At 52.8% G+C, this 23,849-nt stretch overlaps 1 protein-coding gene across 9 annotated transcripts in view; it reads right to left on the minus strand.

The window, feature by feature from the left end:
• NR1H3 (nuclear receptor subfamily 1 group H member 3) overlaps window positions 1–23,849 on the minus strand; it is a 335,465-nt gene that overhangs the window by 183,891 nt on the left and 127,725 nt on the right. Inside the window, exons 1-2 of one of the 9 annotated variants that reach the window (XM_086959701.1) lie at window positions 16,924–17,335; window positions 16,655–16,812 (exon numbers count right to left, since the gene is read on the minus strand). The exons of 4 other annotated variants lie outside the window; for them this stretch is intronic. The gene's annotated coding sequence lies outside the window, so the exon portion shown is untranslated. Of the gene's footprint in view, window positions 1–16,654; window positions 17,336–23,849 lie in introns of those variants that run through there. 4 more of the 9 variants (XM_086959705.1, XM_086959704.1, XM_086959709.1 and 1 more) reach the window with 4 other exon arrangements.

Consider the following 23,849-nt stretch of genomic DNA (forward strand, 5'->3'; position numbering starts at 1 on the left):
CAGATCCGAGTCGACAAGATGCTGATGCAACAACTGGTTCTGACAATTGTTTAAAATTTGTTCTCTCATCATCAAATTGTACAATCCTTTGTAATCAGTAACCTTACTGCCCAGCAACCAGCCCTCAAAAGCCTTAGTGGCACAATCGACAAAATCAGACCAATCTTGAGACTGCGTTTTCTGGGTATCCCTGAACAGCACCCTGTACTGCTCAGTGGTTAGGCCGAACCCTTCAACGAGTGTATTCTTCAAGACTTGGTAATTGTTAGCGTCCTCTACCCTTGTGGTGAGGAGCTTGTCTCTTCCTTTACCTTCAAAGGAGAGCCACAAGATAGCTGCCCACTGACTCTGGGGAACACCTTGCACAGTGCAGGCCCTCTCCAAAGCAGTAATCCATTTGTGGATGTCGTCCCCTTGTTTAAAGGGGGGCACTATCTTCCCAAGGTGTTTCGTATCGAAACTCTTTTCCCTATTACTAGGTACATTGCTGCCACCAGTGGGGACTGCCCCACTTAACTGTTGCTCTCTAGCAAAAGCAAGCTTTTCCTTGGCCAGGGCAAGTTCTTCCCTTTCGATCCTCAGATTAGCTGCCCTTTCCTTAGCTTCGTACACTCTCCTCTGAGGGGACGTCATCCCTCTTTGAGAAGAGTTGTGAGAGCCATTGGTTCGAACGGATCTGTTAGAGCCTCTTGACAGAGACCTAACTCGTCCATTCCCAATGTTAAGCGCACTTGACAGTAGCGCCGGGGGTCCCCCAGTACCACTATCATGTCTGCTTAAGTTGGACCGTGTCAGTCTGACGACCTCTACCTGTCCCTTATCTGCCTCGTCCCCAGAGAGATCCTCATCCTCATCCTCCTCGCCATCTTCGTTCTCAGTTGCGAGGTGAATGAGGTCAGGATCGTCCCGGGTTCCCTCGAGGGGAGGCATGCCTCCTTCTGGATTAGAAGGGCTAAGAAGTTTCTCAGCCTTTCTGGCATCATAAGTCTCTAGGAGACCAATCAGAAAGGAGGTGGTGGGGTTAGCCCCTTGCTTAATCTTCCTAGAGGTACATACTTGTAGTAACTCATGGAAGTTAAGCGCAGTATATCTTGACGGGATGACCTGTGGAGGGTCAACTGACACAAGGGGAGACTCAGAGTTTCCTCCTTTGTCCGACATACTGTTTCTAGTGTGGTGTAAGTGATGCACCTACCTACACTATGTGTTTACCTACTTTTCCCTTGCTAAGAGCTGTAGCCAAGGTGTGCTAAGCCTTGAGGAGCTACAACAGCTGGTTCAGTAGAACTCAGAGTATTCTAAGCTTCAGTTTATATGTACTAACAGTACTTGTGCGATCTTTCAACAAGATATTCTTAGGATACGTGTGGTAAAACAACAGCAAGCTCAAATCCCAACCGCTGCTCACCAATGTGAGAAGTTGGCCCGATATGCAACGTTCGCTATTCTAGCGACCGCTATGTATCGTTCCAACGACCCTTATGGTGTTTGGTTGTAAGTCAACCTATAGATCAGCTATCCTAGTAGCGTGGATACGAGCATTCTAAGGCTAAAGACTCGAGAGGGCGCGTTAAGCCAGCTGTTTACCACACATGTACCCCTTGAACACCCAGTGAAAGGACACCACACAAGTGTTATGAAAATAAACAATATATTTATTAAGAATCACAACAGCCCTGTACTCTTTATGAGGACAGGGTACTAAGCACAAACCAAATCTTTTTAGCAAATACTTCAAGTGCACAGTTTAAAACAAGTGTCCGGGGACACGGAAAGGTTAAGGCAAGTCGGAAGCGAGGGACTCGGGACCCTAGAGTAAGGAGGCTATGCAGGCACCGAAATGCCGAGTTACCTAGCCACGAGGGCTGCGGCTGCACAAGTCTTACAGGCGTCGGGGTCTTCGCTGACGAGCCAGGAGCCGGAAGAAAGTAGTTGTTGGCCGGCGACCAGTGCTGAATAGTTCGTAGAGATCCAAGCCTGGATCGGAGATGGAAGAAACCTGAAAGCAGAGGGGACCCAGTTCGTACTACTAGCCAGTAGTCAGAGGGTACCAGGAAGGCACCGGTTGGCCGTCACCTCGACCAGGTGAGTGGGTGACGCTAGGCTCTGCAGTCTCACGGACCAGGAGGCGTTGTCGGCGACCACGGTGGAGGTGCGAGCTGTCCCACGACGGATGTCGCTGTCGGCATCTTGAGTGGACCAGGAGGGTCCGGGGTGCTTCTCGAAAAGATGGAAGCAAGGGCCAGTCTGGAGCAACCAGACCGGCAGTGTTGATTCTCGGATGTCGTCACAGAAGGACACAAGCCAGCGGCTAGTGGCCAGACAACGTGCTGAGCAGCGAGCAGAAGGGCCCCACGCAGATCGTGGAGATGCTGGGAGACTGCACTTCGGTGCTGGAGCGGCTCAGGGTCGGGGCTTCTCGGACCCCAGAGCACTCACCAGAGAGTTACCTCGATGGTCGTGCTGGTTTTTAAGAGCGTGCAGGTTCTGATGATGGCCGGTCCCTCGAGGTCTCGTCGCACCCACAGATCACAGCTGAGCTGATGACGTGGGTAGAGGTCAGAGGTGCCAGGGAAGCCGGTTCTCGTCGAGCTGGGCCGTCGGATTCCTTGAGGAAGGACTTACAGCAAACCGCAGAGTTCTTAGATGGTGCCCGCTGATGCAGGGTGACTACTCCTTAGCCACAAGGGAGAAATCTTGAGAAGAGTCTTGAAGTCCTTTCGTAGAAAGTATTCTTGATTCAAAGATGATCTAATTTGGAAGGGTCCCCGCTCCGGCCTTTATTCTAAAGAAAGGGGTGGGTACATGACTAGGTCCTGCCCTAAGGGTGGGACCAGGAAGGGGGGTGGTTACACCCCTCTCCCCTGCCGGACTTTCCCCAGGCCAGGGCTGTCGCCCCTGGAACTGGTTCTAACCGGCAGATGCGTAGTGAGCACCGGGGTGCCACTCCGCAGTCACCTTCTCGCAAAAGCCCTACCTACCCAGAATACACAAACCCTGTCTGGGACGGTGCGAACACCGCCCTCGACAGGAAACCCTTTGTCCAAGTGCTCCTCGCTGGAAGGACTCCCAGCAGCAGGAGGTCAGACTTGTGTCTGTGGTGGCAGCATCCATTTTGTGGAGCTGAGGCCTTCGTTAACTTTAACCGGGGTTCACAGTTACGTACATGTCGTGTCCCTCTAGAAGGGCGGAATGCTAACCTCGTCGCCAGAGTTGGTGAGAGAGCAGCATCCCGATTCGTATGACACCTTACTCGACATGTCTTGATAACGCGACACCGAAGTTACCGATGTGGTACGCGTTATCATGGAACAGCCATTGGGTCTTTTCTCCGCAAGCTGCAACCGGCTCGGCTCGGGCCAGAGCACAGTTCACACGAGCCCACGCACTCTGCCTTCAGGATTGTCAAGGCCTGCCATAGGAGTGACTGATAGGGACTCGGGTGTCCATTGGAGGGTTAGATATAGAGCTACTATATCTAAAGCAAAGGGTGATTACACGACTTCGCCCCAGCTGTCATGCAGCCAGTTGTGTCAAATTTAGGAGGCCAGCCAGGGGTGGCACAATACATGCTGCAGCCCCTGGCGGCCCTGGGTACACCTAGGCCATGAGTTACAGGGTCTGATAAGGTGGCCCAGTACCAATTGGTAAATGCACCTAGGGTACATCTCGTAATTTAGAAAGAGAACAGCCAGGCTGTGGGTCTGATTGGCAGGCCCGCAGCCAGAGAAAGTCGTAAACCAGTGAAACAAAAGCAAAAAATCTGGGTGATCATAGGATTGCAGACCCTACTCTCCTACACCATTGACACTCCTTCTCCCATTGACCTGCCAAGTGGTCTCTTCACCTCCTGGGTGGAGGGTGGTGCCTCGATGTCGGGGCCTGGCCAGGCCCAGGGTTGGGGTCGAGCCGAGGCCACGCGGCCTTGTCGTGTAGTGTCCAAAGATGGCGGCTGGGCCGGGGCAGTGGTGCTGACGGGGGCCCGGGCCAGCCGATACTGGGGTGTTCAGGAGCTGGAGTTCTGTTGTGGACGGGCCGTGGGTTGCCCCGGTGGGTTGCCGGGAGGGTTCTTGTCTTGGATACAGGGAGAGCAGGGGTCCGGGCCCCACCATGCGGGGAGGGAGCGGACCTTCCACGAGGCCTGTCCAACAGCCCCCATATTTCAATACCATATGAAGCGATCGCTACACACTTTGCTTGGTAGATCTTTAACTGCGCTGCTACAGGTCTGTTTCCCAGCTTAAATGCAAAGTTAAAAAATCCTGCATTCACCCGCACCAGGTCCGCCTTGTTTCTTTGTTTGAGTGGGCCCCATTTCATGTGGGCATCCAATACGACCCCCAAATATGAAAAAAACGCCTGTGCAGGGTACCTTGGTCGCACGTACCCTGAATTGGTACAATTCTTTGGAACATATCCCCACTTGCATGACATAGGAAGTCGAGCCATTTATGGATAAGTCCCGTCCACCATAAATGCGGAGCAGGCATCAAGTAGGGTTTGTAGCCCCCTAGCGATCCTAGATGTAAGGACTGCATCATTTGCCTCAGTTACTCTGCAAACAGCAGCTGGGTCACTCAGTGTAGAACATTTCCCTCAGTCACTCCACATATAGCAGCTGGGTCACTCAGTGTAGAACATTTCCATCAGTTACTCCGCGGACAGCAGCTGGGTCACTCAATGTAGAACATTTCCCTCAGTCACTCCACATACAGCAGCTGGGTCACTCAGTGTAGAACATTTCCCTCAGTCACTCCACATACAGCAGCTGGGTCACTCAGTGTAGAACATTTCCCTCAGTCACTCGACATACAGCAGCTGGGTCACTCAATGTAGAACATTTCCCTCAGTTACTCTGCAAACAGCAGCTGGGTCACTCAGTGTAGAACATTTCCCTCAGTCACTCGACATACAGCAGCTGGGTCACTCAATGTAGAACATTTCCCTCAGTCACTCCACATACAGCAGCTGGGTCACTCAATGTAGAACATTTCCCTCAGTCACTCCACATACAGCAGCTGGGTCACTCAGTGTAGAACATTTCCCTCAGTCACTCGACATACAGCAGCTGGGTCACTCAATGTAGAAAATTTCCCTCAGATACTCTGCAAACAGCAGCTGGGTCACTCAGTGTAGAACATTTCCCTCAGAAACTCGACATACAGCAGCTGGGTCACTCAATGTAGAACATTTCCCTCAGTCACTCGACATACAGCAGCTGGGTCACTCAGTGTAGAACATTTCCCTCAGTCACTCCACATACAGCAGCTGGGTCACTCAGTGTAGAACATTTCCCTTAGTCACTCCACATACAGCAGCTGGGTCACTCAGTGTAGAACATTTCCCTCAGTCACTCGACATACAGCAGCTGGGTCACTCAATGTAGAACATTTCCCTCAGTTACTCTGCAAACAGCAGCTGGGTCACTCAGTGTAGAACATTTCCCTCAGTCACTCGAAATACAGCAGCTGGGTCACTCAGTGTAGAACATTTCCCTCAGTTACTCCGCACACAGCAGCAGCTGGGTCACTCAGTGTAGAACATTTCCTTCAGTTACTCCACGTACAGCAGCTGAGTCAGTGTAGAACATTTCCCTCAGTTACTTTGCATACAGCAGCAGGATTACTCAGTGTAGAACATTTCCCTCAGTTACTCTGCAAACAGCAGCAGGGTCACTCAGTGTAGAACATTTCCCTCAGTTACTCCGCACACAGCAGCAGCTGGGTCACTCAGTGTAGAACATTTCCTTCAGTTACTCCACGTACAGCAGCTGAGTCAGTGTAGAACATTTCCCTCAGTTACTTCACATACAGCAGCATGGTCACTCAGGGTAGAACATTTCCCTCAGTTACTCTGCAAACAGCAGCAGGGTCAATCAGTGTGGAACATTTCCCTCAGTTACTCCAAATACAGCAGCTGGGTCACTCAGTGTGGAACATTTCCCTCATTTACTTCGCATACAGCATCTGAGTCACTCGGTGTAGAAATTTTCCCACAGTTACTCTGCATACTGCAGCAGGGTCACTCAGTGTACAACATTTCACTCAGTTACTCCACGTACAGCAGCTGGGTCACTCAGTGTAGAACATTTCCGTCACTTACTCTGTGAACAGCAGCTAGGTCACTCAGTGTAAAATGTTTCCCTCAGTTACTCTGCAAACAGCAGCTGGGTCACTCAGTGTAGAACATTTCCCTCAGTTACTCCGCGTACAGCAGCTGGGTCACTCAGTGTAGAACATTTCCCTCAGTTACTCCGCATACAGCAGCTGAGTCACTCAGTGTAAAACGTTTCCCTCAGTTACTCAGCGTACAGCAGTTGAGTCACTCAGCGAAGAACATTTCCCTCAGTTACTCTACAAACAGCAGCAGGGTCACTCAGTGTAGAACATTTCCCTCAGTTACTCCGCATACAGCAGCTGGGTCACTCGGTGAAGAACATTTCCCACAGTTACTCCGCGTACAGCAGCTGGGTCACTCAGTGTAGAACATTTCCCTCAGTTACTCCGCGTACAGCAGCTGGGTCACTCAGTGTAGAACATTTCCCTCAGTTACTCCGCATACAGCAGCTGGGTCACTCAGTGTACACAATTTGCCACATTTACTCTGTGTACTGCAGCAGGGTCATTCAGTGTAGAACATTTCCCTCAATTACTCCGCGTACAGTAACTAATTCACTCAGTGAAGAACATTTAGCTCAGTCACTCCGGGTACAGCAGAAGGGTCACTCAGTGTATACCATTTCCCTCAGGTATTCCGCATACAGCAGCTGGGTCACACAGTGCAGAACATTTCCCTCATTTACTCCGCGTACAGCAGCTGGGTCACTCAGTGTAGAACATTTCCCTCAGTTACTCCGCATACAGCAGCTGGGTCACTCAGTGTACAAAATTTGCCACATTTACTCTGTGTACTGCAGCAGGGTCATTCAGTGTAGAACATTTCCCTCAATTACTCCGCGTACAGTAACTAATTCACTCAGTGAAGAACATTTACCTCAGTCACACCGGGTACAGCAGAAGGGTCACTCAGTGTATACCATTTCCCTCAGGTACTCCGCATACAGCAGCTGGGTCACACAGTGTAGAACATTTCCCTCATTTACTCCGCATACTGCAGCAGGGTCACTCAGTGTAGAACATTTCCCTCAGTTACTGCACGTACAGCAGCTGAGTCAGTGTAGAACATTTCCCTCGTTAATCAGAGTACAGCAGCTGAATCATTCGGTGTAGAACATTTCCCTCAGTTACTCTGCAAACAGCAGCTGGGTCACTCAGTGTAAAACATTTCCCTCAGTCACTCCACATACAGCAGCTGGGTCACTCAGTGTAGAACATTTCCCTCAGTTACTCTGCAAACAGCAGCTGGGCCACTCAGTGTAGAATATTTCCCTCAGTCACTCCACATACAGCAGCTGGGTCACTCAGTGTAGAACATTTCCCTCAGTTACTCTGCGGACAGCAGCTGGGTCACTCAATGTAGAACATTTCCCTCAGTTACTTTGTGTACAGCAGCTGGGTCACTCAGTATAGAACATTTCCCTCAGTTACTCTGTGTACAGCAGCTGGGTCACTCAGTGTAGAACATTTCCCTCAGTTACTCCGCACACAGCAGCAGCTGGGTCACTCAGTGTAGAACATTTCCTTCAGTTACTCCACGTACAGCAGCTGAGTCAGTGTAGAACATTTCCCTCAGTTACTTCGCATACAGCAGCAGGGTCACTCAGTGTAGAACATTTCCATCAGTTACTCTGCAAACAGCAGCAGGGTCACTCAGTGTAGAACATTTCCCTCAGTTACTCCGCACACAGCAGCAGCTGGGTCACTCAGTGTAGAACATTTCCTTCAGTTACTCCACGTACAGCAGCTGAGTCAGTGTAGAACATTTCCCTCAGTTACTTCGCATACAGCAGCAGGGTCACTCAGGGTAGAACATTTCTCTCAGTTACTCTGCAAACAGCAGCAGGGTCCCTCAGTACAGAACATTTCCCTCAGTTACTCCAAATACAGCAGCTGGGTCACTCAGTGTGGAACATTTCCCTCATTTACTCCGCATACAGCATCTGAGTCACTCGGTGTAGAACATTTCCCACAGTTACTCTGCATACTGCAGCAGGGTCACTCAGTGTACAACATTTCACTCAGTTACTCCACGTACAGCAGCTGGGTCACTCAGTGTAGAACATTTCCGTCACTTACTCTGTGAACAGCAGCTAGGTCACTCAGTGTAAAACGTTTCCCTCAGTTACTCTGCAAACAGCAGCTGGGTCACTCAGTGTAGAACATTTCCCTCAGTTACTCCGCGTACAGCAGCTGGGTCACTCAGTGTAGAACATTTCCCTCAGTTACTCCGCATACAGCAGCTGAGTCACTCAGTGTAAAACGTTTCCCTCAGTTACTCAGCGTGCAGCAGTTGAGTCACTCAGCGAAGAACATTTCCCTCAGTTACTCTACAAACAGCAGCAGGGTCACTCAGTGTAGAACATTTCCCTCAGTTACTCCGCATACAGCAGCTGGGTCACTCAGTGTAGAACATTTCCGTCACTTACTCTGTGAACAGCAGCTAGGTCACTCAGTGTAAAACGTTTCCCTCAGTTACTCTGCAAACAGCAGCTGGGTCACTCAGTGTAGAACATTTCCCTCAGTTACTCCGCGTACAGCAGCTGGGTCACTCAGTGTAGAACATTTCCCTCAGTTACTCCGCATACAGCAGCTGAGTCACTCAGTGTAAAACGTTTCCCTCAGTTACTCAGCGTGCAGCAGTTGAGTCACTCAGCGAAGAACATTTCCCTCAGTTACTCTACAAACAGCAGCAGGGTCACTCAGTGTAGAACATTTCCCTCAGTTACTCCGCATACAGCAGCTGGGTCACTCGGTGTAGAACATTTCCCACAGTTACTCCGCGTACAGCAGCTGGGTCACCTCAGTGTAGAACATTTCCCTCAGTTACTCCGCGTACAGCAGCTGGGTCACTCAGTGTAGAACATTTCCCTCAGTTACTCTGCGTACAGCAGCTGGGTCACTCAGTGTACAAAATTTGCCACATTTACTCTGCAAACAGCAGCAGGGTCATTCAGTGTAGAACATTTCCCTCATTTACTCCGCATACAGCATCTGAGTCACTCGGTGTAGAACATTTCCCACAGTTACTCTGCATACTGCAGCAGGGTCACTCAGTGTACAACATTTCACTCAGTTACTCCACGTACAGCAGCTGGGTCACTCAGTGTAGAACATTTCCGTCACTTACTCTGTGAACAGCAGCTAGGTCACTCAGTGTAAAACGTTTCCCTCAGTTACTCTGCAAACAGCAGCTGGGTCACTCAGTGTAGAACATTTCCCTCAGTTACTCCGCGTACAGCAGCTGGGTCACTCAGTGTAGAATATTTCCCTCAGTTACTCCGCATACAGCAGCTGAGTCACTCAGTGTAAAACGTTTCCCTCAGTTACTCAGCGTGCAGCAGTTGAGTCATTCAGCGAAGAACATTTCCCTCAGTTACTCTACAAACAGCAGCAGGGTCACTCAGTGTAGAACATTTCCCTCAGTTACTCTGCATACAGCAGCTGGGTCACTCGGTGTAGAACATTTCCCTCAGTTACTCCGCGTACAGCAGCTGGGTCACTCGGTGTAGAACATTTCCCTCAGTTACTCTGCGTACAGCAGCTGGGTCACTCAGTGTACAAAATTTGCCACATTTACTCTGCAAACAGCAGCAGGGTCATTCAGTGTAGAACATTTCCCTCAATTACTCCGTGTACAGTAACTAATTCACTCAGTGAAGAACATTTACCTCAGTCACTCTGGGTACAGCAAAAGGGTCACTCAGTGTATACCATTTCCCTCAGGTACTCCGCATACAGCAGCTGGGTCACACAGTGTAGAACATTTCCCTCATTTACTCTGCATACTGCAGCTGGGTCACACAGTGTAGAACATTTCCCTCAGTTAATCAGAGTACAGCAGCTGAATCACTCTGTGTAGAACATTTCCTACAGTATACAATAGTACGCTCACTCAGATTATAATAGCACGGTCAGTTAGTATACAATAGTTCGGTCAGTCAGTATAAAATAGTTCAGTCAGTATACAATAGCTCGGTCTCTCAGTATACAATAGCTCGGTCTCTCAGGATACAATAGTTTGGACAGTCAGTACGCAATAGTTCCGTCAGTCAGTATACAATAATTCAGTCAGTAGTTCAGTCAGTCAGTATACAATAGCTCAGTCAGGCACTATACAATGGTTCAGTCAGTCAGTATACAATAGTTCAGTCAGTCAGTATACAATAGTTCAGTCACTCAGTATACAATAGTTCGGTCCGTCAGTGTACAATAGTTTGGTCCGTCAGTATACAATAGCTCTGTCACTCAGTATACAATAGCTCAGTCACTCAGTATATAATAGTTCGGTCACTCAGTAAACAATGGTTTAGTCAGTCAATATACAATAGTTCAGTCACTCAGTATACAATAGTTCGGTCCGTCAGTGTACAATAGTTTGGTCCGTCAGTATACAATAGCTCTGTCACTCAGTATACAATAGCCCAGATTGAGCTAAACTCCGAAGGCGAAGGCCGGGAGTAACTTTGTTTTAAAATCATCTTTTAAAATTGAAATTACCCGTATTTCTTGCACTTTGTCATTCTGAACAGCCTGGGCAGCGCTTCTAGCGCCGGCTGCAACGTCAACATTCGCGCCAGTCCGCCGAGGACGTAGGCCACGCCCCCCTTGTAAGCCACGCCCCCTGACGCCCTTCAAAAGCGCAGGCTCGCTGCGTGCCGCCCCAGATTGAGCTAAACTCCGAAGGCGAAGGCCGGGAGTAACTTTGTTTTAAAATCATCTTTTAAAATTGAAATTACCCGTATTTCTTGCACTTTGTCATTCTGAACAGCCTGGGCAGCGCTTCTAGCGCCGGCTGCAACGTCAACATTCGCGCCAGTCCGCCGAGGACGTAGGCCACGCCCCCCTTGTAAGCCACGCCCCCTGACGCCCTTCAAAAGCGCAGGCTCGCTGCGTGCCGCCCCAGATTGAGCTAAACTCCGAAGGCGAAGGCCGGGAGTAACTTTGTTTTAAAATCATCTTTTAAAATTGAAATTACCCGTATTTCTTGCACTTTGTCATTCTGAACAGCCTGGGCAGCGCTTCTAGCGCCGGCTGCAACGTCAACATTCGCGCCAGTCCGCCGAGGACGTAGGCCACGCCCCCCTTGTAAGCCACGCCCCCTGACGCCCTTCAAAAGCGCAGGCTCGCTGCGTGCCGCCCCAGATTGAGCTAAACTCCGAAGGCGAAGGCCGGGAGTAACTTTGTTTTAATATCATCTTTTAAAATTGAAATTACCCGTATTTCTTGCACTTTGTCATTCTGAACAGCCTGGGCAGCGCTTCTAGCGCCGGCTGCAACGTCAACATTCGCGCCAGTCCGCCGAGGACGTAGGCCACGCCCCCCTTGTAAGCCACGCCCCGAATCCGGGTATAACATGTGCTGCCACCGGAAGCGCAGCGGACGAGCGCAGCGGGAGCGCCGTTTGCGCGCCGAAGGCGCGCCTAAGGCAAGCCCGTCTGCGCCCGTCCGAGGCAGTCCGGGGCTCGGGGCCAAACCCCCTGGTCAAAACTACTGTTACTCCGCTGCTTCGCTGCTGTCACTAAGACCTGCTGACAGCACCACCTTCCCCCCGCCCGCTCACGCTTTAAAGCGCGCCGCCACATATGGCATACTAAAACCTGACCTCATGCTTACTAAAACCTTTAAGCCCTCTCCACGCTCTACCCTCCCACCCCCACATGTGCCTCAGACTACTTTAAAATGTCTATACCTAAATACCAGGTCCATGGTAAAACATCACCTGGACATCTTTCTTCTGCTTCAGGCCGATCAACCAGACCTTCTATGCCTATCTGAGACTTGGCTTAACGACGCATCCCTACCTGATATCTTGGCGGCAGTCCCCGCTGAGTACTATATACTGCATGTCGATAGGCCAGCTGGTAAGAGGGGCGGAGGGGTCGCTGCGATTATTCGCAAAAACCTTAAAGTCTCTCTCCTGCCATCCTTTGATCTGACAGGATCAGATAATGTAATCTTTTCTTTAAAATGGATGCGGACACTGGCTCTCTTCTCGTGATCCTCATCTATCGCCCCCCTCAAAATATGCCTACCTTTGCTGCATCTCTATCGGAACAACTAGCCCCCCTTATCATCTCCCATGATAAAATCCTACTCCTGGGCGATCTCAATTTCTGGCTGGATTCAGCGGAGTCTGATTCTCAGGCAGCCACACTCAAGGACACTCTTTCTGATCTTAATCTCATCCAACACATTCACCTTCCAACACACGAGAAAGGTCACAGCCTTGACCAAATCTGGTCTCAAAACACCTCCCTGGAGGTGAATTCCATCCTGCCTTGCATTTGGTCGGACCACTTCCTGATCAATTTCACCATAACCATTGCTAAAAACAGCAAACCTTCGCCCCAACAAGGCGGGAAGGCAAGAATGTGGAAAAAGGTCGACGTTCCGTCCTTCCTCCAAATGTTAACCTCTACTTGCCCCTCACTCGAACTGGACATAGAGAAATCAGTAGCAGTCTTCTCCGACTGGCTACTCCAGGCAGCTGAAGCCCACGCCCCCTGCGTTAACTTCTCTCGCTCCCGCCCCAACGATGCTCACAGATGGTTCACACCTCATCTAAAAGCCCTTAAACTTAAAACTCGTCAAATGGAGCGCAAATGGCGCACAGCCTACTTAGAGCATGACAGAGCCAACTTCCGTAAGGCCCGCAGGGAATATCAAAATCTCATCCTCAAATACAAAACTGACTACTTCTCAGATAAAATTCTCAAGGCCCAAAACAAGTCTAAAGAGTTGTTTAACACCGTGGAAAACCTCAGCTCTTGCGACAGAACCTCCCTCCCTACGGTTCCTACCCAAGAGCTCTGCAACACACTCAACTCTTTTTTCTATGATAAAATATGCAAGATCAAGCAAAGCATTTCTACTACTCAGTCCCCTCTATTATTTGCTGACACCTGCTATAACCCTGCCACTTTAGACTCTTTCCCCCCCATAGACGATATCAAGCTACTCAAATTACTAACCAAAGTCAAAACAGGCTCTCCTGATGACATTTGCCCCCCTCACATCATGAAAGAAGTGGGCACCAATCTCCCTGAGTGCTTACTTTCTTTACTGAATGGGTCACTTGCACAGGGCAAAGTCCCACGCAAATTGAAAAAAGCCCTCCTCGTTCCCCTCATAAAAAAGGCAGGTGCCAACCCGCTAGATCCCATCAACTACAGACCTATATCGCTGTTACCATACTGTGCCAAGCTGCTGGAGTCACATGTGTGCGAAACTATCTCCAGCTTCTTGGAAAAGTCTGAATATCTGGCACCGAATCAAGCAGGATTCCGCCCTTGCCACTCCACCGAGGCGGTTATCCTCTCGGTGTTAAACACTCTGAGGCGGAATGCAGACGCAGGAACCCACCAGGCGCTTGTACTATTGGACCTCTCTGCTGCGTTCGACACGGTCGACCACACCATCTTGGTAGACCGTGTCGAGCAGGCAGGTCTCAGGGGCCCTGCACTGAGCTGGATCCGCTCTTTTATCTCGGACCGCACACAATCAGTCAGACTCGGCTCCTTCACCGCTCCCACTATACCCACCACCTGTGGGGTACCACAGGGCTCCTCGTTATCTCCCCTTCTTTTTAATGTTTACTTACGCCCTCTTTTGCACTCCTTGCGTCATGCTAATGTAACCATCTTCAATTATGCGGATGATTTGCAGCTCATCTTCCCTCTCAACAACACTGACTCAGTGGACGTATTCCAAAGAACCATGTCCCACATACTGAGTTGGATGAGCTGCAATCATCTGAAGCTCAATCCGGGCAAGACCGAGCTGGTCCTGCCCGGACAGAGCCCACTAAGCTGGAACCCTAACTTCTGGCCCACTAACATGGGAGCCCCCCCTACTAAATCTCCCGTGGTTAAAAGCCTAGGCATTTTTATCAGCGAGGATCTCTCGCTAAAAAGACAGGTTGGAGCGGTGGTATCTTCCAGCATTTTTCAATTGAAGAAAATAAGAAAAATTGCCCGCTTTTTCTCCTCAGCAGCCCTTACACAGATTGTCCTCTCCTTGGTTCTATCCAGGCTGGACTTCTCTAACAGTCTTTACCTCGGCCTCCAAATTGGTGAGCTTAAACGCCTCCAGCTTGTTCAGAACCAAGCTGCCAGGCTGCTGCTGAATATACCCAGGAGGCAATCCATCAGACCTGGCCTTAAGCAACTACACTGGTTGCCAGTTGAGCAACGTGCGGCCTTTAAGACTGGGTGTATTCTGTTCCGCTCTCTGAACGACTCTGGCCCTTCCTTTATCAGAGATCTTTTCAAAAAATATTGCCCCTCCCGTCACCTTCGATCCACCTACAAATCACTCTTGACTGTGCCTCCTTTCAAGAGGAAACGCCACGGAGGCAGCTGCTTCGACCACCAAGCTGCTGTACTCTGGAATTCCTTTCCTCTCCATATAAAGCAGATTGATAACATACTTAGCTTTAGGCAATCTCTGAAGACCTGGCTGTTTTCTCAAGCTTACTACCGATAGCACTGCCTGTCCTTCGACTGTCCTGTTTGGTTCCTTCTACAGCGCCATGAAGCCTCCGGGCGTACGAGCGCTTAACAAATCCCAACTAACATTAACATAGCTCGGTCACTCAGTATACAATAGCTCGGTCTCTCAGTATACAATAGCTCGGTCAGTCAGTATACAATAGTTCAGTCACTCAGTATACAATAGTTTGGTCACTCAGTATACAATAGCTCGGTCAGTCAGTAGATAATAACTCGGTCAGTCAGTATACAATAGTTCAGTCACTCAGTATACAATAGTTCGGTGAGTCAGTATATAGTGGTTCAGACAGTCAGTATACAATGGTTCAGTATACAATCGCTCGGTCAAGTCAAGTCAAGTCAATGAATTTATATAGCGCGCTACATACCGAGAGGGTCTCAAGGCGCTTGAAGAGGGGTGGGGAATTACTGGTCGAATATCCACGTTTTAAGTTGCTTTCTGAATGCTAGGTGGTTCTGAGTGAGGCGAAGGTGAATAGGAAGTGAGTTCCATGTTTTAGCAGCCAGGTAGGAGAAGGATCTTCCTCCCATGGTGGTTTTGTTGATGCGAGGTACAGCAGCAAGGGCTTGGTTGGAAGAGCGCAGCTGGTGGGAGGGGGTGTAGAAGGACAGTCGTGTGTTGAGGCATTCGGGTCCGAGTTCGTAAAGTGCTTTGTGTGCGGGGGTTAGGAGGCGGAATGTTATCCTTTATTGACGGGGAGCCAGTGGAGGTCTTTCAGGTGACCAGAGATGTGGTCTTTACGTGGGATGTCTAGTATGAGTCTGGCTGCTGCGTTCTGGATGCGTTGGAGTTTTTGTATGAAGTTTTGCGGTGGTACCGGAGTATAGGGTGTTTCCGTAGTCCAGTCGGCTTGTAACCAGTGCGTGGGTGACCGTTTTTCTAATTTCGGTGGGGATCCAGCGAAATGTTTTTTTGAGCATGCGGAGAATATTGAATCGGTCAGTCAGTATACAATGGTTCAGTCACTCAGTATACAACAGTTCGGTCAGTCAGTATACAATAGTTCAGTCAGTAAGTATACAATAGTTCAGTCACTCAGTATACAATAGTTTGGTCACTCAGTATACAATAGCTCGGTCAGTCAGTAGATAATAACTCGGTCAGTCAGTATACAATAGTTCAGTCACTCAGTATACAATAGTTCGGTGAGTCAGTATATAGTGGTTCAGACAGTCAGTATACAATGGTTCAGTATACAATCGCTCGGTCAGTCAGTATACAACAGTTCGGTCAGTCAGTATACAATAGTTCGGTCACTCAGTATACAATAGTTCGGTCACTCAGTATACAATAGTTCGGTCACTCAGTATACAATAGCTCAGTCAGTCAGTATACAATAGCTCGGTCACTCAGTGTACAATAGCTCAGTCACTCAGTATACAATAGCTCAATCACTCAGTATACAATAGTTCGGTCACTCAGTATACAATAGTTCGGTCACGCAGTATACAATAGCTCAGTCACTCAGTATACAATAGTTCGGTCACTCAGTATACAATAGCTCAGTCAGTCAGTGTACAATAGCTCAATCACTCAGTATACAATAGTTCGGTCACTCAGTATACAATAGTTCGGTCACGCAGTATACAATAGCTCAGTCACTCAGTATACAATAGTTCGGTCACTCAGTATACAATAGCTCAGTCAGTCAGTATACAATAGCTCGGTCACTCAGTGTACAATAGCTCAGTCACTCAGTATACAATAGCTCAATCACTCAGTATACAATAGTTCGGTCACTCAGTATACAATAGTTCGGTCACGCAGTATACAATAGCTCAGTCACTCAGTATACAATAGTTCGGTCACTCAGTATACAATAGCTCAGTCAGTCAGTGTACAATGGTTCAGACAGTCAGTATATAATAGTTCAGTTATTCAGTACACAATAGTCCGGTAGGTGAGTACACAATGCTTCAATCACTCAGCACACAATAGTCAGTCGGTATGCACTAGTTCAGTCACTCACCACGCTGTAATATTTCGCCCACCCCAGCTCGCTAAGACCACAGTATTTAGCTCACCTCAGGCTGCTCCCACTGCTCCCTGCTCCAGGCTACAGTTCCGGCTCAGCTCCTCGCACCCTCTGATCTCCGGCAGATCCCGGCTCAGCCCCGTGTGCTCCTCGCACCCTCTGATCTCCGGCAGATCCCTGCTCAGTCCCGTGTGCTCCTCGCACCCTCTGATCTCCGGCAGATCCCTGCTCAGTCCCGGCTCAGCCCAGTGCGCTCCTCGCACCCTCTGATCTCCACCGGCTCCCGGCTCCCGGCTCAGTCCCGTGCGCCGTTGACACCGTCTGATCTCCGGCAGATCCTGGCTCTGCCCCTTGCGCTCCTCGCACCCTCTGATCTGCGGCGGATCCCGGCTCAGCCCTGAGCGCTCCTCGCACCCTCTGATCTCTGGCGGCTCCCGGCTCAGCCCCTTGCGCTCCTCGCACACTCTTCTCTACGGCAGGTCCCGGCTCAGCCCTGTGCGCTCCTCGCACCCTCTGATCTGCGGCGGATCCCGGCTCAGCCCTGAGCGCTCCTCGCACCCTCTGATCTCCGGCGGATCCCGGCTCAGCCCAGTGCCCTTCTCGCACCCTCTGATCTCCGGCGGATCCCGGCTCAGCCCCGTGCGATCCTCGCACCTTCTGGTCTCCGGCAGATCCCGGCTCAGCCCCGTTCCCTCCTCGCACCCTCTGATCTCCGGCAGCTCTGCTCGCTGCCGCCCTCGATGCTGCGGAGGGAAGGAGGGAGACAGGGGTTACTGCCGGTCATTGCACCCGCGCTGACATCGGGGTTGTTTCTGGAGCTTTTCCTGTTATTCAGTGCACAGCTGTCCTCCCACACACCGCCCTCGAGGCGCTGTTGATGGAGCTGGACTGGAGCCAGGGGCCCAGCCGAGAACCCACCCCAGGCCCTGCAGGGGCCCTGAGTGAAGGCTGAGGGCCCTGGAACCCCTGCAGGGGCCCTGAGTGAAGACTGAGGCCTTGGAACCCCTGCAGGGGCCCTGAGTGAAGACTGAGGGCCCAAGAACCCCTGCAGGGGCCCTGAGTGAGGACTGAGGCCTTGGAACCCCTGCAGGGGCCCTGAGTGAAGACTGAGGCCTTGGAACCCCTGCAGGGGCCCTGAGTGAAGACTGAGGCCCTGGAACCCCTACAGGGTTCCTGAGTGAAGGCTGAGGGCCCAGGAACACCTGCAGGGGCCCCGAGTGAGGACTGAGGGCCCTTGAACCCCTACAGGGGCCTTGAGTGAAGACTGAGGACCAGGAACCCCTGCAGGGGCCCTGAGTGAGAACTGAGGGCCCACGAACCCCTGCAGTTGCCCTCACCAGAAGAAGTGTCCCTCACACCACTATCTATTCCCTCACCCAAGGGAGGTCTCTCACACCATCACCTGTGCCCTCACCCGAGGAAGGGTCTTACACCCCAACAAGTGCCCTCACCCGAAAAAGGGTCTCACACCCCTACAAGTGCCCTCACCGGAGGAAAGGTCTCACACCCCTACAAGTGCCTTCACCTGAGAAGGGTCTCACACCCCTACAAGTGCCCTCACCGGAGGAAAGGTCTCACACCCCTACAAGTGCCTTCACCTGAGAAGGGTCTCACACCCCTACAATTGCCCTCACCGGAAGAAGGGTCTCACACCCCTACAAGTGTCCTCACCAGAGGGAGGGTCTCTCAAACCCCTACAAGCGCCCTCACCAGAGGAAGGGTCTCACACCCCTACAAGTGCCCTCACCCAAGGAAGGGTCTCACACCCCAACAAGTGCCCTCCTCGGAGGGAGTGTCTCTCACACCCCTACAAGTGCCCTCACCAGAGAGAGGGTCTCACACACCCCTACAAGTGCCCTCACCGGAGGAAGGGTCTCACACCCCTACAAGTGCCCTTACCGGAGGAAGGGTCTCACAACCCTACAAGTGCCCTCGCCAGAGAGAGGGCCTCACACCCCTACAAGTGCCCTCACCAGAGGGAGGATCTCACACACCCCTACAAGTGCCCTCACCGGAGGAAGGGTCTCACACCCCTACAAGTGCCCTTACCGGAGGAAGGGTCTCACAACCTACAACTGCCCTCGCCAGAGAGAGGGCCTCACACCCCTACAAGTGCCCTCACCGGAGAAAAGGTCTCACAACCCTACAAGTGCCCTCACAGGAGGGAGTGTCTCTCACACCCCTACAAGTGCCCTCACCGAAGGGAGGGTCTTTCACACCCCTACAAGCGCCCTCACCAGAGAGAGGGTCTCACACCCCTACAAGTGCCCTCATCCAAGGAAGGGTCTCACACCCCTACAAGTGCCCTCACCAGAGAGAGGGTCTCACACCCCTACAAGTGTCCTCACCGAAGGAAGGGTCTCACACCACCACAGGTGCTGTCACCGGAGGGAGGGTCTCACACCCCTACACGTGCCCTCACCAGAAGGAGGGTCTCACACCCCTACAAGTGCCCTCACCGGAGGAAGGGTCTCACACCCCTAAAAGTGCCCTCACCAGAGGGAGGGTCTCACACCCCTACAAGTGCCCTCACCAGAGAGAGGGTCTCACACCCCTACAAGTGCCCTTACCGGAGGAAGGGTCTCACACCCCTACAAGTGTCCTCACCGGAGGGAGGGTCTCACACCCCTACAAGTGCCCTCACCGGAGGAAGGGTCTCACACCCCTACAAGTGCCCTCACCGGAGGAAGGGTCTCTCACACCCTTACAAGGGCCTTCACCGGTGGAAGGGTCTCACACCCCTACAAGTGCCCTCACCAGAGGGAGGGTCACACACCCCTACAAGTGCCCTCACCAGAGGGAGGGTCTGGTCTCACACCCCTACAAGTGCCCTCACCAGAGAGAGGGTCTCACACCCCTACAAGTGTCCTCACCGAAGGAAGGGTCTCACACCACCACAGGTGCTGTCACCGGAGGGAGGGTCTCACACCCCTACACGTGCCCTCACCAGAAGGAGGGTCTCACACCCCTACAAGTGCCCTCACCGGAGGAAGGGTCTCACACCCCTAAAAGTGCCCTCACCAGAGGGAGGGTCTCACACCCCTACAAGTGCCCTCACCAGAGAGAGGGTCTCACACCCCTACAAGTGCCCTTACCGGAGGAAGGGTCTCACACCCCTACAAGTGTCCTCACCGGAGGGAGGGTCTCACACCCCTACAAGTGTCCTCACCGGAGGGAGGGTCTCACACCCCTACAAGTGCCCTCACCGGAGGAAGGGCCTCACACCCCTACAAGTGCCCTCACCGGTGGAAGGGTCACACACCCCTACAAGTGCCCTCACCAGAGAGAGGGTCTCACACCCCTACAAGTGCCCTTACCGGAGGAAGGGTCTCACACCCCTACAAGTGTCCTCACCGGAGGGAGGGTCTCACACTCCTACAAGTGCCCTCACCAGAGGAAGGGTCTCACACCCCTACAAGTGCCCTCACCGGAGGAAGGGTCTCTCACACCCTTACAAGGGCCCTCACCGGTGGAAGGGCCTCACACCCCTACAAGTGCCCTCACCAGAGGGAGGGTCTCACACCCCTACAAGTGCCCTCACCAGAGGGAGGGTCACACACCCCTACAAGTGCCCTCACCAGAGGGAGGGTCTGGTCTCACACCCCTACAAGTGCCCTTACCGGATGAAGGGTCTCACACCCCTACAAGTGTCCTCACCGGAGGGAGGGTCTCACACCCCTACAAGTGCCCTCACCGGAGGAAGGGCCTCACACCCCTACAAGTGCCCTCACCGGTGGAAGGGTTTCTCACACCCCTACAAGTGCCCTCACCGGAGGAAGGGTCTCACACTCCTACAAGTGCCCTCACCAGAGGGAGGGTCTCACACCCCTACAAGTGCCCTCACCAGAGGAAGGTCTCTCACACCCCTACAAGTGTCCTCACCGGAGGGAGGGTCTCTCACACCCCTACAAGTGCCCTCACCAGAGGGAGGGTCACACACCCCTACAAGTGCCCTCACCAGAGGAAGGTCTCTCACACCCCTACAAGTGTCCTCACCGGAGGGAGGGTCTCTCACACCCCTACAAGTGCCCTTACCGGAGGAAGGGTCTCACACCCCTACAAGTGCCCTCACCGGAGGGAGTGTCTCTCACACCCCTACAAGTGCCCTCACCAGAGGAAGGTCTCTCACACCCCTACAAGTGCCTTCACAAGAGAGAGGGCCTCACACCCCTACAAGTGCCCTCACCGGAGGGTCTCACACCCCTACAAGTGCCCTCACCGGAGGGAGTGTCTCTCACACCCCTACAAGTGCCCTCACCAGAGGGAGGGTCACACACCCCTACAAGTGCCCTCACCAGAGAGAGGGCCTCACACCCCTACAAGTGCCCTCACCAGAGGGAGGGTCTCACACACCCCTGCAAGTGCCCTCACCAGAGGGAGGGTCTCACACCCCTACAAGTGCCCTCACCAGAGGGAGGGTCTCACACCCCTACAAGTGCCCTCACCAGAGGGAGGGTCTCACACACCCCTGCAAGTGCCCTCACCGGAGGGAGTGTCTCTCACACCCCTACAAGTGTCCTCACCGGAGGGAGGGTCTCTCACACCCCTACAAGTGCCCTCACCAGAGGAAGGTCTCTAACCCCCCTACAAGTGGCCTCACCGGAGGGAGTGTCTCTCACACCCCTACAAGTGCCCTCACCAGAGGGAGGGTCACACACCCCTACAAGTGCCCTCACCAGAGAGAGGGCCTCAAACCCCTACAAGTGCCCTCACCGGAGAGAGGGCCTCACACCCCTACAAGTGCCCTCACCAGAGGGAGGGTCTCACACACCCCTACAAGTGCCCTCACCAGAGGGAGGGTCTCTCACCTCAACAAGTGCCCTCACCAGAGGGAGGGTCTCACACACCCCTACAAGTGCCCTCACCAGAGGGAGGGTCTCACACCCCTACAAGTGCCCTCACCAGAGGGAGGGTCTCAAACCCCTACAAGTGCCCTCACCGGAGAGAGGGCCCTCACCAGAGGGAGGGTCACACACCCCTACAAGTGCCCTCACCAGAGGGAGGGCCTCAAACCCCTACAAGTGCCCTCACCGGAGAGAGGGCCTCACACACCCCTACAAGTGCCCTCACCAGAGGGAGGGTCTCACACACCCCTACAAGTGCCCTCACCAGAGGGAGGGTCTCACACACCCCTACAAGTACCCTCACCAGAGGGAGGGTCTCACACCCCTACAAGTGCCCTCACCAGAGGGAGGGTCTCACACACCCTACAAGTGCCCTCACCAGAGGGAGGGTCTCACACCCCTACAAGTGCTCTCACCAAAGGGAGGGTCTCACACCCCTGCAAGTGCCCTCACCAGAGGGAGGGTCTCACACTCCTACAAGTGCCCTCACCAGAGGAAGGGTCTCACATCCCTACAAGTGCCCTCACCGGAGGGAGTGTCTCTCACACCCCTACAAGTGCCCTCACACGAGAGAGGACCTCACACCCCTACAAGTGCCCTCACCAGAGGGAGGGTCTCACACGCCCCTACAAGTGCCCTCACCAGAGGAAGGGTCTCACACCCCTACAAGTGCCCTCACCGGAGGGAGGGTCTCACACACCCTACCAGTGCCCTCACCAGAGGGAGGGTCTCACACCCCTACAAGTGCTCTCACCAAAGGGAGGGTCTCACACTCCTACAAGTGCCCTCACCAGAGGAAGGGTCTCACATCCCTACAAGTGCCCTCACCGGAGGGAGTGTCTCTCACACCCCTACAAGTGCCCTCACCAGAGGGAGGGTCTCACACACCCCTACAAGTGCCCTCACCAGAGGGAGGGTCTCACACCCCTACAAGTGCCCTCACCAGAGGGAGGGTCTCACGCCCCTACAAGTGCCCTCACCAGAGGGAGGGTCTCACACACCCTACCAGTGCCCTCACCAGAGGGAGGGTCTCACACCCCTACAAGTGCTCTCACCAAAGGGAGGGTCTCACACTCCTACAAGTGCCCTCACCAGAGGAAGGGTCTCACATCCCTACAAGTGCCCTCACCGGAGGGAGTGTCTCTCACACCCCTACAAGTGCCCTCACACGAGAGAGGACCTCACACCCCTACAAGTGCCCTCACCAGAGGGAGGGTCTCACACGCCCCTACAAGTGCCCTCACCAGAGGAAGGGTCTCACACCCCTACAAGTGCCCTCACCGGAGAGAGGGCCCTCACCAGAGGGAGGGTCTCACACGCCCCTACAAATGCCCTCACCAGAGAGAGGGCCTCACACCCCTACAAGTGCCCTCACCAGAGGAAGGGTCTCACACCTCTACAAGTGCCCTCACCGGAGGGAGTGTCTCTCACACCCCTACAAGTGCCCTCACCAGAGGGAGGGTCTCACACACCCCTACAAGTGCCCTCACCAGAGGGAGGGTCTCACACCCCTACAAGTGTCCTCACCGGAGGAAGGGTCTCACACCCCTACAAGTGCCCTCACCAGAGGGAGGGTCTCACACCCCTACAAGTGTCCGCACCGGAGGAAGGGTCTCACACACCCCTACAAGTGCCCTCACCGGAGGAAGGGTCTCACACACCCCTGCAAGTGCCCTCACCAGAGGGAGGGTCTCACACCCCTACAAGTGCCCTCACCGGAGGAAGGGTCTCACACACCCCTGCAAGTGCCCTCACCAGAGGGAGGGTCTCACACCCCTACAAGTACCCTCACCAGAGGGAGGGTCTCACACCCCTACAAGTGCCCTCACCAGAGGGAGGTTCTCACACACCCCTGCAAGTGCCCTCACCAGAGGGAGGGTCTCACACCCCTACAAGTACCCTCACCAGAGGGAGGGTCTCACACCCCTACAAGTGCCCTCACCGGAGGAAGGGTGGTATGTAACAGTGCTGTAATGTTCTCTTTTGGTAATGGTAGACTGTTCTCAAACTGTTACAGCAGCGAAGTGTGTCACTGTCCGTGTGTGATGCTGTGTGTTACTCTGTACTTGTGTGTTGTGTAGTGTGCAGACTTCCACACATGCTGCTCCATTCCCCACTGACAGGTCGGCCATTAGCTCAGACCAGGGCAGGCTAAACACCCTGGCACCATGGGGTGAGTGGCCCATCCCCGGCGGGCACACACCTCTGGTGCCACCGTCCCTGGCACAAGCGTGGCCCAGTGCATCATGGGGCCTCTGCTGCTGGATGAAATTCAAATTTGGATCTCCACAAACAAGTGAATATGAAGAATCTGGGTTTTAGAGGCGCCAAAAGTCTGCAGTGCATTCTGGGTAATGTAAAGGGGTGGATGAATGCAAGCCACATCCGCCCTGGATTCCT

This window comes from Lissotriton vulgaris, chromosome 2_2, assembly GCF_964263255.1.
Source record: "Lissotriton vulgaris chromosome 2_2, aLisVul1.2, whole genome shotgun sequence".
NCBI lineage: Eukaryota > Metazoa > Chordata > Amphibia > Caudata > Salamandridae > Lissotriton > Lissotriton vulgaris.